The sequence below is a fragment of the Oryctolagus cuniculus genome, chromosome 2 (assembly GCF_964237555.1).
Source record: "Oryctolagus cuniculus chromosome 2, mOryCun1.1, whole genome shotgun sequence".
NCBI lineage: Eukaryota > Metazoa > Chordata > Mammalia > Lagomorpha > Leporidae > Oryctolagus > Oryctolagus cuniculus.
In genome coordinates this window covers 180,581,507-180,595,716 of record NC_091433.1, presented here as the reverse complement: position 1 = coordinate 180,595,716, position 14,210 = coordinate 180,581,507, and the positions used below count along the sequence as shown (strand labels likewise).

General features: G+C 38.9%; 1 long non-coding RNA gene across 3 annotated transcripts in view; it reads right to left on the bottom strand.

The window, feature by feature from the left end:
- Window positions 1-8,491, bottom strand: part of LOC127489385 (uncharacterized) — a 133,513-nt gene extending 125,022 nt beyond the window's left edge. For all 3 annotated transcript variants that reach the window (XR_007917330.2, XR_011386942.1, XR_011386943.1), the window contains exon 1: window positions 7,659-8,491. This is a non-coding gene — a long non-coding RNA (uncharacterized lncRNA). The remainder of the gene's footprint in view (window positions 1-7,658) is intronic.
- Between the last annotated feature and the right edge of the window lie 5,719 nt (window positions 8,492-14,210).

Here is a 14,210-nt window from a genome sequence, read left to right as displayed (position 1 = left end):
AAGTGCCCATAACAGAAAAATGGTAGAGAATGAAATATGACTGCACTGGCTTATGGGGTTGAGCTATCTTTGGATAACTGTTTTCAATATGAATGAGTTAACAATCAGGTATTAAACACTTCTGAATAAACATAAGGGTTTTAAAAGAATGATATTGGATAAACTAAGAAAAAAAATAGATCAATACCCTTCAGAAAGTTCCAGGAAGGCTTCTTGGAGGAAGTAATACTTGAGTTACAGTTTCAAAAAATGGCTAATAGTTAGTTGGGCTAAATAGAGCTTACACCAAAGAGAAATGCATGGGAGGCAGCAGGACAGAGTGACCTGTGTTGAACCATATGAGTGTGCAGGCAGCTATACTGGAATCATATCAGTGGACTGCAATGGGAGAAGATGGACATGTGTTTGCATATGTCCTGGATAGACAGGAGCACTGGATGCTTATAAGTCCCAGAGAAACAATGGGTGGCTTCATTTGAATTGTATTGTCTTGCAAAGGTTGTAGAGGAAGTCTACTAGGAATTGGAGCTCTGGGAGGTAGGTAGGGAGGGGCTCAAGAACAGAGCCCAAGATGATTGCTCACACCATACCTACTGTCAACAGTAATCAAAGGTTACAGTGAAATTCTGAACCTGGAAGTTATCAGTTATGACTGAACAGATTCAAGAGAATGTGTAAAGTTACAACAAAGGATTGATTTCATGTTGGATGTGAGTAAAATGAAAAATTTTAAAAGGACTGCCAGCTTTCAGACTGGGAGACTGGATAAATAATGATGTCATTCAGTGAACCAAGACACAAAAAGTCATATTTGGAGTACATGATAATGTGAATTTAAAATCTGTAATTTTAAATTTCTTGTAATGCACCCAATTAGAGCTGTTTGCTAGCAATTTGCATTTTGAAAACTAAAGTTCAGAAGGCAAGGACTACAATTATAGGTGACGTTAACCATTTAAGAGATAGTCAAAATTGCAAGCATGGACTAAATTCCTGGAAAACAGAGTGAATGGACGTATTCACTGTGGATCAAATCTTTAGTATACTAGCAGTTAAGGCATGTACAAGAAAATACATACTGATGAAAAGGACATGTTCAAGGGTATTAAATTTATCAAGGTTTATTTGGATTAGATGTTCATTGCATTTACCAATTAGAAAGTTACTAAGATCTTAGCCAAACGTTACCATCAGAGGAGCACTGGAGAGAGAAGCCAATTTATTTAGATTGCAAAGTGAAGGTGAGGTGAACAAATTAATCTAGTAAATGAAATATGCTATTTTTAGAAGACTGACAATAAACAACTATCAACAATGTTACAAACAGGTTTTAGGAGAACAGAGAATGTTCTGCTGGGCAACAGTGACAGTGATGCTGTTGGTGATTTCCAGCGTCCAGGACTAGTAGTAGCAGTTGTGCCAACTGTAATGTTTAGTGCTCAGTATTCTGGAAGGTGGCAGCACCCTCACTGTATCGATCTGCTGGTGATTTTAAAATACTCTAGTCTCTACGTTCCTGATACTGGCTCTCTACTCATCTGTCTTTTAAGTCATCTGGAGTTCGTTTGTTTACAGATGGGTATCACAAATGACAGTTTGGTCTCCAGGATCTCGAGTAGTAAGTTTAATAGATGAATTTTGAATGTGGGGACTCCAGATTCAGACTTGGAGATCTAATTAATAAAATAAATGCGTGGGAGCTGGTACTGTGGTTCAGTGAGTTAAGCCACTGCCTGAAGGGCTCACACCCTATATGGGCACCTATTCAAGTTCTGGCTGCTCCATTTCCAATCTAGCTCTCTGCTAATGTGCCTGGGAAAGTAGTGGAGGATGGCCCAAGTGCTTTGGCTTTGAAGCCATGTGGGAGATCCATTGGAAGCTTCTAGATTCTAGCTTCAGCTTGCCCAACCCTGGCCTTGTGGCTATTTGGGGAATGAAACAGTGGATGGAAGATATTCTCTCTCTCTCTCTCTCTCTCTCTCTCTCTCTCTCTTTCCCTCTCCCTCTGCCTCTCCCTCTCCCTCTCCCTTTCCCTCTCCCTCTCCCTCTCCCTCTTTGTGTGTGTATGTAATTCTGATTCTCAAACAAATAAATAAAATATTTTTAAAAATAAATAAATGAAATAAATGGGTTCACTAGTCTGGGCTTTTTAACTACCTACCTAGCCAACCAAATAATGAACAGACCTACTGACCCTGCTCTTGCTCTATGCTGTGAGGAGTGTAGAAGAATAATTTTAAAGGTGTCTTATCAGTAGTTCATAGCATAGTTGGGTAGATTAGTTCAAGCATGAGAATAAATGATAATGTATATATTAAATAAGGACTTTCTCAAGACAGTAGATTTTCCTGTTTGACCCTCTCTACCATATAACGCAGGGTGGGTAGAACAACAATTTAAGGCCCAAAGACAAAAGTTGAGGACTCTCCACAATACTTGTTATTAAAGAGCCTCCTTGGAGCCACATGGGTATTTTTGAAAAAGTTCCTTTCCTTCTTAGAACTGACCTGACACCCATATTTTGAATTTTCAATGAACCAAGAGGTATCAGTGCAATCTTGAGAACTTTCAGGGTGCTCAGTCTTATTTCTGCTAATTTCTAAAATCTTAATGATTTAGCACAACAAAATTCAATTCTCTCTGAAAATCACTACAAGCTGATAGGACTCTTTTTCATCTAGTGGTCCAGGATGCTCTGCTTTTGACATTTTCATCTCAACACATGGTCTTTGAGATAGTCACAGTATGGGAAAAGAAAATTGGAGGGTCATGTATTGTCTTTTAAATGCCTTGACTCCTAAGTAACACATGCCACTTATGTTCATGTTTTCTTGAAGAAAACTAGTAAGCTCTCCCTGCCAACTGTAAGGAGGTTGGGAAATAAAAGGAGCCTCATGGAAAATCTCATTAACACTATTATCCCTTATATAGCATAGTTGAGGGTAAGCTAAGGTTTAAAATGCTTGCAGAATACAGAACACTCATTTGCCCTTGCAAGCCAGTATCCATCCGTTATTTTGGAAGTGCTACGGTCACACCCTGTGTGGGGTGCTAAAGATAAAAATCACAAGTAGGGATTCTGTTGTAACGTGTTTAATGCCCAAGACATCACAGAAATCAAATGGGGTGAGTGGATCTGCTTTGTTTATTCATTCATCTATCTGTTTATTATATAACCTATGGAGTAGAAAAATAGCTACTGGTTAATTGTCTAATTACTCTTCTTTCAGATTTGTGCTTAAATATTTCCTTCTTCGAGGTACCTTTCTCTGAAGGGAGGAGAGAACCTCCACTTTGACTATGACCTTGTCTAAACAAGATAAGAGTCGGAGAACTCAGAGGGCTTCCATAGCCTTGAAAACTCATGACTGGAGCATAGGGAGATTACTGATGCCATAGACAGGAGTGTCAATTGGTAAAGTCAACAACAGGAGTCACTGTGCACTTACTCCTCATGTAGGATCTCTAGCCTTAATGTGCTGTACATTGAGATTTAATGCTATAACGAGTACTCAAACAATATATTTCACTTTGTGTTTCTATGGGGGTGCAAACTGTTGAAATCCTTACTTAATGCATACTAAACTGATCCTCTGTAAAAAAAAAAAAAAAAGAAAAAAAGAAATTATCAATTCCCAACTTGTCTCTCACTGGGATTAAACATGACAATAGGTCTGCTCTGATTTCATCATCATTTAAAAAAATCATCTATTATTTTTCACTTTATGTTTCTGTGTGGGAGCAAACTGTTGAAATCCATACTTGATGTATACTAAGCTGATCTTCTGTATATTAAGATAATCAAAAATGAATCTTGATGTGAATGGAAGGGGAGAGGGAGTGGGAAAGGGGAGGGTTGTGGGTGGGAGGGATGGTATGGGGGGGAAGCCATTGTAATCCATAAGTCGTACTTTGGAAATTTATATGCATTAAATAAAAGTTTAAAAAAAACAAAACAAAACAAAAAAAAATATTTCCTTCTTCATGAAGGATTCTTGATCACCTCTTAGTATTGTACAATACTCAAGTATTCCTTCTGTTTGTCTCTATTTTTCTCCAAATGCTTAATACTATATATATATATATATTTCTTGTCTATTGTTTTATTTCCCACAATATATTGTAAGTTCAAAGAGGCCAATGTACTTTTTTTTAATTTGGTGCTATTTTATAATTTCCTTAATAATAGTTGGAATATAGTGTGCTCAATAAATGTTTAGTGAAGTATATGAATGAAGACCATTATGAAAAAAATGAAGGTAGAAGTTATGAACTATGTGATGTTAGGAGAGAACAGAACTTTCAAATGTAAAGAGGGTAAAGTGAAGCTTGATGGCTCAACAGGATATTGGGCACGCTCATGTGCACAGAGGCTTTCTGGAAAGAGCAAAAAGAACAAAGCATGGTATCAGCATCCTGATGGGTACGTCAGTAGACGGCTGAGAGATGGGTGGATGAATCTAGGGAGAGGAAAATTATACTCTGCACCCTTAATAATTGCATAATTTGCTCTTAAGCTCTAGTGTGTGACATGAAATGACTATATTTAAGTCAATCAGAAAGGTTCAAAAGACTCCCCCGCATTCCACAGAGTGGGAATGCTGGGATGATGTGCAAACTTCCTTGTTGCAGCCTGCAAATGTTGCAGGAACTCATCAGAGGGTTGGTAAGCTCAAAGTGGAATGCAGTTTATAAATATGGTGTTATTATTGTTTATTTTATTGTTTTAAGAGATTCTCCTTGTGTAGGTGAAGAGTGTCAAGGAAACACCAATGAGTTGGCCAGAAATGATAAAACATTAGCATCCTTCAAGAGCCAGTACAAATATTGCCTTCTTCCCTGATCATTTCACTTTCTGCCTCTAGGGCACAGCAGTACCCTCTACACATTTCTCTTTGGTATATAAGTGAATTTGTCAAAAGATAATTAACTGGATGCTTGGTGTGAAAAGTGAATTATTTTTTAAAATATAGATATTTCAATTATAATGCATACAGAAATGCATGGCTTTGCTAACAGTTTTCAATAAATTCTCCTGCTTTTTATGATCCAGTACCTAGAACATAATGGCAACACAATAGGAGTTCATTGCCTGAAATTTTAAACTTATATATGTGGGCAAAAACATCACTACTAATATCTCCTTTGACAGTAGTGTTCCTAAATCAGAAGCCTGGACAGGAGCAGTCCAGAAGATGGCAACACATCGAAGAGCACCAAGAGATCTGTTCACTTTTTTATCATTTGCTGCTCATAGACAGTAGATATGTATTAACTGGTTTTATTTTTGCACTAGAATTTTGTGGCCTTTGTGCAAGTGGTAGAAGTTAATTGGTAGCTAACTTGCTTTGATGACAATGTTGGTATGCTTGAGGGACGCATCTTTGTAAATTGCCATATCTGTGATATGCTTTACCATGGCTGGGTTACTTACAGATTGTCATTACACTCCAGCAGCATTCTGCTCTGCCGTGTGCAGATGATGGGCTAGAAACTCGGGCACTTCCTTTCTAACAACATTGATAGTAACTATGCATACGCAGTGTCTGTTTTCATGGTAGTGCCAAAAGAGAAAGAACCCAAGAGAGACCGCTCAACCATTCGAGCATTTTCTGTGAAAGTAGGACAAAGTGGTATGATTTCAAAGATGCTGTTAAGGGCAGACTGCTTACCAAGAGGCACTGAAGAGCACATCCATTAGACATGAACTTTTGTTAGATCTACTAGGAGGCTTCTCTCTGAAGCAGGTCAATAATGTTGTTTTCAGGTTGCTTTCTGCCTGACAGTAGTTACTTACAACAGGTTTGCTAAATCCCAAGGAACTGGGTTCCCCTGGGTGCATGGAGTCCAATTTTGAAAACACTTGACTATTTTATTTCCAACTTCAATGCTGACTAGAGCCTGGGAAGAATTGATCCTCTCCTCGGGGTCTTCATCCTCTCATCTTTAAAAAGTGAACTTTGTCACATGTGAAGTTAGGCTTGCTAGTTAAATCTCACTTTGATAATTTTGAAAACCCAGGGAGCATATGATGGGGATAAATACACAGAAAAGATGGGTATTTCAAGGTTTCATGGTGTAGTATATGGGAATTTAGGTTTTTCAGGAATGTGTTCAGTGTTAACCATGCAGAGTTCACTTCCTTGCTCCAGGCTCCAAAGTATGGAAAGGAATCCTGAGAAAGTGATATTTATATTTATCCATGTTCCCTATTTTACTTTATTGTCAAGGAATGAACCAGTGTATATATATATTTTATATATATATATATATATATACACACATATAAAATACACACATACATACATATATATGAGAAACATTTTCACTATTAGAGCTTGCAGTATACAAGCTATTAAGCTGTGTACAGCTTAATTAAAAACAGTAACTTTGGTTGAAATATTTATTCGAAATATTACCCTTCAGCCTTTCTTCTTAAGAAGATGTAGGGGCCGGCGCTTTGGTGCAGCGAGTAAAGCCGCCGCCTGAAGTGCCGACATCCCATATGGGCACTGATTCGAGTCCCAGCTGCTCCACTTCTGATCCAGCTCTCTGCTGAGGCCTGGGAAAGCAGTGGAAGATGGCCTAAGTACCTGGGCCCCTGCACCCGCCTGGGAGACTTGTAGGAAGCTCCTGGCTCCTGGCTTCAGATCGGTGCATTTCTGGCCATTGCAGCTTTCTGGGGAGTGAACCAGTGGATGGAAGACCTCTCTCTCTGCCTCTGCCTCTCTCTGCTTTTCAAGCAAAAAATTAAATCTTTAAGAAAATAAAAGAAGGTATAAAGTCTATGGTTCAAACTTTCTCAGTAACTAAGGATGCAAATTATGAACTTACACAAGTGTTATGCAGTGGTGAGCCCCCTGGGTCATTTGCATCCCTGCCCTGGGATCCATAAAAGTGCAGACCTAAGCATTTCCTTCATCTCACCCAAACAATTGCTTCATAATTTCTAGAAGATTTATGTGGATTTGTATGTCCACGAAGAAGTTGTCCTCTCTGCAAGAAGTCCATGTCCTAACCAGTGCACTCTGCTAAATGGCCCAGATAACCAGCTTGTGTCCTTGATGCATGTGCTAAAGAGGATCCATCTTCTCCATCAACCATCAGAGTGCCACATACAAAATTCATGGAAAACAGATTTTGTATTACAAACATCTTGATGTTGAGCTACAGTAACAATTATCATCCTTGCTGACTTAAAAATGTTTTCTGTTAAATGAACTGAATTGCATGGTGGTTAATTGACTAGTGAAAATCCACATGTTAATTTTCCATGATCTTATATTTCCCTCACAAACCCCTTGGATGTTTGCTACAAATTTGCTGCCTTGGGTTCGGGTATCATTAGTCACCTTGAAAGTTGCCATATTACCCATCATACTGAATAACCTAAACTGTGTATATAAACTTCCTTGGGCAGACACACAATGTAATATCTGAACCTGACATTTGAGACTTCATTTTTTTTATCCAATTACTTTGTAACTGGAAAGAATAAAAGCAATTGGCAATGTGAAATGTAAAAGTAGTTAATAACCATAAACACATGTTAACCCCTTGAAAGGGCAGTTCCCTCCTTTAGTCACTCACTTCCTCCCAGACCCTCAATCTTGGTTATTATATTCTTTAAATTCCAAAACTGCAAACATGGCACTTACTCACAATATGATGTATTACTCCAAACCGAAGCTCTGCTGAGCCCCTCTAGTTCATTGTTGATAAAGTACCTGTGAGATCACCATTACATTTCAACAAGATACAAGGTTCCAGAGTATGAGCAAAGTAAAAACAATCTTGGCTGTAGGAAAGAAAGAAAAGAAAATGAATTGCCCTCCAATTTTGAGCCCAGTACATTTGGCAAAATTAAATAAAAAAGATACATTGGGAGTTATTGTGTAGAATGTCACATTTTGTGTGTTTTTAAAATCCAAATAAAAAATTATGTTATCATACATGAAAAACCCTTTCCAAAAAAATAAACCACAAAACTCCTTCTTTTCCAGTAGAATTCTAAGTTTTTTCCTCATTATTATGAGGAACAAATGTGGCTGCAAATTAGTGAAGTCCTTCAAGGTCCTGTACATTGAAAAAGTTTGGAGACTGGAAATTTACCAGGAGAAAAGAGAAAAAATAATTAAACTAGGGGGAGCCCAGTAGTAATAGCCATAACACAAACAGAGAGTTGACCTTGAGAGGGGCAACTTAGGAGATGCCCCAGTAACATACGAATGTCAGTAATCACCCCTGTGGACTAGCATTGTGACATAGAGGGTAAAGCCACAGCATTTCTATATGGGCATGGTTCAAATCTCAGTTGCTCTACTTCCTATCCAGCTCCCTGCTAATGCTCCTAGGAAAGCAGCAGAAGATGGCCCAAGTGCTTGGGCCCTGGGCCCATGAGCAAGAGCTAGATGAAATTCCTGGCTCCTGATTTCAGCCTAGCCAAGCCCTGGCTGTTGAGGCCATTTGGGGAATGAACCAGAGGAGATCTCTCTCTCTCTCTCTCTCTCTCTCTCTCTCTCACATTGCCTTTCAAATAAATAAAATATTTTTTAAAAAAATCATCCCTCACTACAAATTACTCTGAATTTCCTTAGCAGATTTTATGAACTGAGTGTTGTGTTTTTCAAATAGGTGGAAAATATTTTATCAACAGACATCATTTATATACTTACATTGGAAAAATAAAACAAGCAAAAATATGTAGATACTAGTTGGTTACTGGGTTTCTTCTCATGTTAAATACCTTAAGAAGTCAATGGTGTCCTCGATGAATTTTCTGGGGGATGAAGCTTAGTGGAAAAGGGAGGCAAGCAGTTCAGTCAAGTGGGCAAAGGATAGGAATGGTAGTAAAGAACTTGAGGAAGGGGAAGGGGAGAAAAAATGGAAAAGCAAAATACCCCCAATTCAAAGGATACGTTTCTGAGTTATTTACAACCAGGAACTGTACTGAATAAATATGAGTGACAGTTTGCTCCTAAAAAGAAGCTAGAGTTTACATTATGAATAGAGGGAGGAAGGGTGGAGGGAAGGGAGGGAGGGATAGAGGCAGGGAGGGAAGGATAATGAGCAGGTGGGAGCGAGGGAGGCAGACAGAAGGACTCCACTTTTTCATCTTGATTTGCCCTCGACTTTGTCCTTTCCTTAGTTGCTGATCATGCTTGAGTTTAACTTCAGGATCCATATGATCGTATCAAAAACCACTTTCTGGAGTCCAGCACATCTGTAATCAAATTCCAGTTTTTCTGCTGATCAGTTGGATTACCTTGAATAGTTCAAAACCCTAAGACTTAATTTTCTCATCTATAAAATAAATATGACATCAGTCATCTGAAAATTTAGTATATAGACTGAAAAAGAAAGGATTGATACTCATTTGAGATATAATAATCTGATCTTTAACTTAGATATACTAGATATACTAGGAAAAAATCTGCCCACAAATGAATTTTATTGATACATGCAAATTATTTTTAGTTATACAATTATCTGAATTATTATTATTATTATTCTGAATTCTTGATCTCCTAAGTGGTAAGTGTTTGTGCTGGGGTTTTGATCATCAAGAATAAACACATGGAACCAAGTGAAGGCCCTGTAAGCACATTTTCTTGAGTATTACCCTTTCTTCATACTGACAGCCTCTTTATTTTTAGAATCCTGGAACAAAATCTATGGGACCAGCATTGTGGCATAGTGGGTTAAGCCACTGCCTGTAATGCAAGCATCCCATGTGGGTGGCAGCTGGAGTCCTTGATAGTCCACTTCCAATCCAGCTCCTTGCTAATGTGCCTGGAAAAACAGTGAAAACAGCCCAGGTCCTGAGTCCCTGAACCCACACAGGAGAGCCAGATGAATCTCCTGGATCCTGGCTTAGGCCAGGGAGTAAACCAGTGGATGGAAGAGCTCTCTCGCTCTTGCTTACTCTCTCTCTCTCTCTCTCTCTCTCTCTCCCCCTCTGTGTGTGTGTGTGTGTGTGTGTGTGTGTCTCTGTCTCTGTCTCTATAACTGTAACTTTCAAATATATCTGTAAAAAAATAGTGTTATGTGCTAGAATCCTGTTTCATCACAGGAAATGGTATGGCGGGTGATGATAATTAAATCAGAGTTTGGATCTACTTGTACTCATTCAGGAAGCAGGGCTCTGCTTAAAAGTTTGAATGTTTAGCTTAATGTAAACTATGAATACTCCAGACTTACTGGCAAACACATGGGCTGTCAGAGTTCTTCAACAGTATTACTTATGGAGCAGTCAGTTGTGCATAAGTCCCCAACTGTCACTGACTTATTAACTCTAGTAGGTAAGATCTTATGGCACTACTTATTCACCTTAATGACATTACACAAGATAACTCATGGCTCATATGAAGCAAACGCATCCCACCCTCCCTGCCTCACTTCCTTCCTTCCTCTACCAGCCTCAGAAATGGTCAATGTCTGCCATATCACTGTTTGGTTTGGATCTAATTCTCCTTTTGGAAAAAAAATCTGTGATGGTATTATTTTTGGACACATTTACTACTGACAATATTGTGTACAATGTTAAGTCTTTGAGACATCTGGACTACATAAAACATATAGCTATATGGTGAAAAAATAGATGAAAACAGAGATATTGTTGAAGGTCATTATGCAAATTAACATAAACCCTCTGTCAGGAGGAAGGACAACAAAGAAGAAGCCAAGGAAGGGAAGAAATTTGTGAAAGCTGAGAAATGTCCCATTGTCCTTTCCCACTCATTGTCCTGCTTTAAAATGTACAGGCCAGCTCTAGGGCAGAGCTTGTGTGTGTGTGTGTGTGTGTGCGTGCACCTGCACACTGTTGGCGTAGTCCCATTCTGAATCTGGAGGGCGGCAGTATAGTTCCTACTGGGACAGTGGCAGATTTTCTGTTTGATTCTGAAGACCACAAGGAACTAGTAGTCTGGAGCACATGGGCAGAAGACGTTCCCTCTCAATCCCCAGAGGGTTGGACCTTAGTTCCACTCAAGCCCTCAGCTGACTGGATGACAGTGTCTCAACCATGTTGGGGAACACAATTTGTTTTTCTGAGTCCATAATTCAAATGTATACCCTCAGCCAAGAATATCCTGCCTAACACACTCAGAATAATGTTTGGCCACAAGTCTGGGCACCCTGTGGCCCAGTGCAGTGGATATATAAAATTAACTCTCACTGTTACAAAGAGGCATGGACATCAATCAGCAGTGGATGACACAAATGATCTATAGCCAAGGAAAAAACATGAATTCCCCTCCCTCAGAGTGCATTCTGTGCCAATGCCATGAGTTTTGTTTGCCTTGGTTCACCATGCTATGAAACCGCCTGTTCTCTTTAATGCAATTTTTATTTCCACTTTTTTCCCTTTACAAATGGGGCCTGGATGTAAGGCTTTAGCTCGAAACATTCCAGTTTCTCATTTTTGGTCTTATTAATCTTTTGCTGACCACTCAGTGCCTATCGTGAGCCTCCAATGGAGATGACAAAAGCTGTCTCAGCAGCAGCATGTTAAAGGCCAAGGAGAAATGTCTCTGAAGTGTGATTTGAATGCTTTAGTTTTTCAGTTGCTATTTGCCAGGCTCCACTATTGCCTCTGCATAAAGGTTCCATGGCGTGGATATGGCTCATATTGGAGCAAGTGAGATGACGAGAGGATACTAAACACACGTCTGAGCACATTGTCATCATCCCGACTTCTGGGAAGCCTTTCCAGTCAGTCTTAGCAAAATAAGAGATAAATGAAGAGCTTCCTGAAATCACTCGGATCATTTTATCCTGAATCTCAGAAGGTTAACACAGATGCTAGGAAGATGAAATGTGCTTGAACAAGCTAGAGATATGTTCTCCATGTCACCGCACAATTGATTTGACTGAATTCCGATGTTGCCAAATTAGCCGCATGAGTGTCATGGGAAATGCATTCTTCCAGGGTCAAATCTTTTTCTCTTTGAAACATGACCAAATTTTTAAAACACTAATCTTTTACCCCATCTATCACTAGACCTTGTTCTATACTGTGATGTGACTTTAGGATGCCACAGATGTCCTTCTAGAAATGACGTTGCCGAAACTAGGGAATCAAATGTTCATGCCAAGAACAGAGAGGCTAGGTTCCCACAGGTGAAAGAGCTTTACTTCCAATTTAGGCTAATGCAATGTGATAGACTTCCAAGGTTTTGTTGGTGATGGCATCATGATGTAATGGGTCAAGACACAGCCTGCAATGCCATGTGGGTGCCAGTTTGAGCCCTGCCTGTTCCACATCAGATCCAGCTCACTGCTAATGAGCTTTGGAAAGCAGCATAAGATGGCCACCTCCTTGGCCTCTACCACCCATATAGGAGACCTGAATGAAGCTCCTGTCTCCTGGCATTGGCCTGGCCCATACCTGGTCATTATGGCCATTTCATGAGTAAAGATCTATCTATCATTCCCTTTCTTTCTTTCTGACATTCAAATACATACATCTTAAACACACATACACACAAAAAACTACATTGACAAGTTTTGAGAAAACAGAAGAAAATAAATTGAAAGACCACAAAATCTGGCTGATCTTAGAGAATGGCTTTCTCAAAGTTTCCAAGTTCAATATGATCATAGTCTTTTGAATAACCCTTCGCTGTACAAAGTGCTGTGCTGAAGTCTTTGGCACTTGCCTGCTAAGATGAAAAGACTAGCAGCAGAGTCTGAAAAGTCTTCTCTAGCAATATGCATGGGAAAAATTACTCTGATCACATCTACTTCGTCCCAGCTCCTCTCTAAAACTCCATTTATATCTTTAATTTTAAAATTGTGTCCTAAGTGTTGTCTTTTACCATGCTACTCATTATCACTCAACTATTTAAAATGATAACTCATGAGTTCAGGAATATTGTTTCTCTTTTTTCTATTTCCAGAATATAAAATGGTATATGGGACAAGGAAGGTTTACAGGAAATACATATAGATTAATTGACCAAAGCACATACAAATTGGGAAAAGAGTCACTAGCACTTTGAATTAGAGAATAACAAAGTGCAAGCAAATTCAGTCAGAGAAAGAAAAGGGCCAATTGGCCCAAGAACATCCGAAGCAAAGAGGAGTTATCCCCAATGGTAGACGATTAGGATCTTTTCATGTTATCTCATTTGCACTTTCAGACAGTGGCAGGGTTGAAAGTCAAGATGTAGTGATGGAAAATGTTTAACTGATGAGTTCTGAAAGCTAATGTAATGAGTACAAATGGAGCATCTTCTGGTGGGCCTTTTACACATATTTTTTAGCACACATGGTGTGAATTTAAGAGCAATTCATCACTATGCAAGTAACCAACAGTACCAGGTGCAAGGAAAAATGGCAGAAAGTCTACCAAGCTGAGGGGAGAAGCTCACTGCTTGCTTCCAAAATGAAGCTTGGATGCAATATAGTAAAACAACACCATCCTGGTGACATGGGGTTAATTTTAAGGATGCAGATTCTACCGTGTAAGACAATGTAAATAAAATGAAAAGAAGAAATTGAAGCTAAAAAGGAGAGCAGGAGAGAGTAGGGGGTAAAAAGCCAGAGGAAGAAGTTTGTGGATAAGGGCTCAGGGCATAAGTGGATAGGACTTTCTGCTGAAAGAAATGGAAATTCTATCTGAACTCTGAGAAAAAGAGGTACAGGTAGTTATAAATATGCAACAGGTTTTTTATCTTAGTGGGAGAGAGGAAGTATTTAAAGAAATTATTCATGAATTCTCAAATCCTGTTCAAGCAATAAAAAAGTAAATTTATCTGCAGAGAATAAAAGGATGTACTTAAGTAGCAGGTTTAAGACACCACTGTTGGGTGAAGGTAATGGTTTCTGATGTTCCACAGAACACTAGGGTAACTATGGCCTGCATTAAAGGAAACGGAAGGGCTAAATGCCTGGTGTGAAAGGAATGCTGTGTTTGTATATTGAATTGTTACACTATACCCTACACAATGTACTAATTGAAATTTTAAAAATAAAGTTATAAAATCAAATAATAATTGATAACGTATTTATTTCTCATGTGGGATCTGTCCTTAATGTGTTGTCCAATGTGAAGTAACGCTATAACTAGTACTGAAACAGTATTTTACACTTTGTGTTTCTGTGTGGGTGCAAACTGGTGAAATCTTTACTTAATATATACTAAATTGATCTTCTGTATATAAAGAGAATTGAAAATGAATCTTGATGTGAATGGAATGGGAGAGGGA